This window comes from Bubalus bubalis, chromosome 1, assembly GCF_019923935.1.
Source record: "Bubalus bubalis isolate 160015118507 breed Murrah chromosome 1, NDDB_SH_1, whole genome shotgun sequence".
Taxonomy (NCBI): Eukaryota; Metazoa; Chordata; class Mammalia; order Artiodactyla; family Bovidae; genus Bubalus; species Bubalus bubalis.
This window is the reverse complement of record NC_059157.1, coordinates 19,780,347-19,784,283: the sequence shown is the minus strand read 5'-3', so window position 1 is coordinate 19,784,283 and position 3,937 is coordinate 19,780,347.

The window sequence follows — 3,937 nt, the reverse complement described above, 5'->3', positions numbered from 1 at the left end:
GCTACTCACTCCAGTATTCTTGGACTTCCCTTGTGGCTCAGCTGGTAAAGAATCTGCCTGCAATGTGGGAGACCTGGGTTTGATCCCTGGGTTGGGAAGATCCCCTGGAGGAGGGAAAGGCTACCCACTCCAGTACTCTGGCCTGAAGAATTCCATGGACTGAACAGTCCACAGGCTTGCAAAGAGTCAACCATGACTGAGCGACTTTCACTTTTCACTTCCTATAGGAACTTAAACCAACTCCAGTTACTTGGCCATCAAGTTTGTATAAACAGTGTAAGGGCACCAAGTCTTTGATGAAAGCGCTTGCACAGTATAAGACATCTACTGGCTTCTTACTCTACCAGGGACGTGTAAGAAATAGCTAGCCCATTTCAGAGAATTATCCCATAAATGAATAATGAAGTTTGATGGAAAAGGATTCTTTTGGCTGTGTCTTGATTGGACTGGAAATATACAGAATCTATAGGAGCATCCCTGGGCTGGGAAGTCATTACTTAGTGGTCCTTTCCTACCTGAGGCTTGTTGATTAAGCTGCTCTCTCCCCTGAGGCTGTGTTCCTATTTCAGAGGCAGATCTGTAAAGGGGATTAAGTATTACAGGAGCATTCTAGGCTATTAAGCATAACACTGTCCTGATGATGTTTGCATTCAACTGTGGCTTGGAATAATCATGGAGATAAGAGTCCTTAAGAAAAGTCTCTCATTAGCACATTTATCCACAGGTGTTCTAGAGATAACAGTTCTTAGTGAAATGTAGCCGGGTTACTGGTTTTTGGCTAACATTAGTTTATCAGCAAGGGTGCTGTGAAAATGGCACTTGAATGTAAAGAAAGCAATTATTTCCCTAGCAATCTGCTGTGGGTAGCAAATTGGGACCATTCTGTCTCTTCTCCATCTAAGATACTGGCAACAGTTTCAGGAAAGGTTTGATGTGCCCGACCTTATCAACAGTCACGGAGGAAGTGATGAAGCTACAGCTGCCTTGTGGCAGTTGGAATCTTTTTAGAAAAACTTTCCATACCCAACCTGTTGGAATATCATCACCAGAGAACACAGACAGACGACAGGACATCAGTACCAGAGATGATAAAGCTACATGGATTTACGGATGAGGTAGATTACAAATGGCTGCAAATTCTTTGCAGGTCCTTCCATCAAGAGATGAAATCTAAGGGCTTTCCTGGTGGTCCATTGTCTAAGACTCCATGCTCCCAATGTGGTAGGACCCAGGTTCTATCCCTGGTCAGGAAACTAGATCCCACATGCCACAAATAAAGATTCCACATGCTGTGGCGAAGACCCAATGCAGCCAAACAAAACTTTTTTTAAAAAAGAGATGAAATCTATCTCCACCCCTTCCTGCTGGACTGGCCTTGTGACTTGCTTTGACTAATAGAATATCGGAGAGGTGATGTATGATTCCAAGCCTACGCCACAAGAGGTCTTGTCCCTTCTGTTCTTGTTCCGGTGGAAGGCTTCCACGGCTATGAGCCCAGGCTAGCCCACTAGAGGACAAAACTATGTAGAACAGAGGTGAAGCATCCTTGCTGAGGCTCCCTAGGTCAACTAGCCTCCGGCTGCCCCACCAGGACTGCAGGTTCACTGAGTGACTCACTGATATGACCCGTATTGTGAGAGGCCTCTTACAATCCAGCTTCCATACTGGTTTACCTGTCTCATACAGGAGTTTTGTTGTTCAGTAATTCAGTCATGTCCAACTCTTTCAGACCTCATGGACTGCCAGGCTCCCCTATCCTTCAGTATCTCCTGGAGTTTGCTCAGATTCATGTCCATTGAGTCAGTGATGCCATTCAACCATCTCATCCTCTGTTGCCCACTTTTCCTCTTGCCCTCAATCTTTCCCAGCGTCAGGGTCTTTCCAATGGGTCGGCTCTTTGCATCAGGCCAAAGTATTGGAGCTTCAGCTTCAGCATCAGTCCTTCTGTTGGGGGAAGCACACTGATCGAAACCGCCCACCCTGGCCAGGCACCATAGTAACCATTTGCATGAATTGTTTTATGACAGGAGATCCTGATAAGGAATACGGAACTAATAAGCCACCACTAACCAGAAGAGTTCCCGGAAAGGTCGAAAGGAAGGCAATGGCACCCCACTCCAGTACTCTTGCCTGGAAAATCTCATGGACGGAGGAGCCTGGTAGGCTGCAGTCCATGGGGTCGCTAAGAGTAGGACACAACTGAGCGACTTCACTTTCACTTTTCACTTTCACACATTGGAGAAGGAAATGGCAACCCACTCCAGTGTTCTTGCCTGGAGAATCCCAGGGACGGGGGAGCCTGGTGGGCTGCCGTCTATGGGATCGCACAGAGTCGGACATGACTGAAGTGACTTAGCAGCAGCAACCGGAAGAGTTCTGGAAAGGTCGAAAGGAGACACCACGTGTCTGTCCACTTCCCAGAATCCCTCTTGCTAGCATCCATCTTGGCTGAGCGATGCATGCACCACCAGGAAAGACTCTGAATTAGAATGATTGGCCAAAGACCACCCGGAAACTAATCCCATCACCATAAAACCCAAGACTGTGATCCACACAGCAGAGCTGTTCTCCTGGGTTCCCTTACCCTACTGCTCTCCACCTGGGTGCCCTTTCCCAATAAAATCTCTTGCTTTGTCAGCACATGTGTCTCCTCGGACAATTCATTTCCGAGTGTTAGACAAGAGCCCAGTTTTGGGCCCTGGAAGGGGTCCCTTTCCTGCAACACTTCCATTGAATATTCAGGGTTGATTTCTTTTAGGATTGACTGGTTTGATCTCCTTGCTGTCCAAGAGACTCTCAAGAGTCTTCTCCAGCATCACAATTCGAAAGCATCAGTTCTTCGGCACTCAGTCTTCTTTATGGTCCAACTCTCACATCCATACATGACTACTGGAAAAACCATAGCTTTGACTATACAGACCTTTGTCAGCCAAGTGACATCTCTGCTTTTTAATAAGCTGTCAAGGTTTGTCATAGCTTTCCTTCCAAGGAGCAAGCGTCTCATACAGGAGTGCAGACCAGCAATGCTAGGAGTTACCTGTCTTTTTCTCGGCATGTTTCTGACTGCTTTCCTGGAAATACACTGCATCCAAGAGCCAGAAGCTGAAAGTTCAGTTTTGCTGAAAGTGAAATTCCAGTACTTTGGCCACCTGATGTGAAGAACCAACTCATTGGAAAAGACCCTGATGCTGGGAAAGATTGAGGGCAGGAGGAGAAGGGGACAACAGAGGATGAAATGTTTGGATGGCATCACCAACATGATGGACATGAGTTTGAGTAGGCTTCCGGAGTTGGTGATGGACAGACGTACTGAAGTCCATGGGGTCGCAAAGAGTCAGACAGGACTGAATGACTGACCTAAACTGTACTGGAGGGCCAGAAATCCTCCCAGAGTCTCAGGAGAGTGATATTTCACATGGAGTCCACAGGAAGCTCATTGGACTGCTGGTTTTAAGGGCCTTAACCCTTGCTGATGGAACAGTGTTGTGGGGGTGGAGGGGGTCTTGCATTGAGTTTAGGGAGCACCTGAGCACAGTTTAGGTGGATTTACTTCTTTCAGGCTTTGTTGATTGCACTTCCATTTCTCCACCTCACAGTGATGGTTCTAAGAATTTTGGGGTCTTTGAAAATGGATGAGTTCTCTGCACCCTTTCCCAAGGAAAGAAATGTGAATAGTTACTTTCAAAACAAAAATTTTGCTTACAGTTTGTAGGGGTGAGGAGAGGGGAGGGAATGGAGGTAGGAAGAACCCCAGGGAGTTAAAATAGCAGGATTAGTGTAATTGGTTTCTCGGTTTAAAAAAAAGTCAGAAAGCTCCATTGGAATTAACTTCTTAAATTCCCTCCATTGCTTAAAAAAATCCTTTGGATTGTAAATGAAGCCTTTATCAATCAAGTAAGTCAACACAATGTGGGCTTTGAGAACAAAATGAGGGACT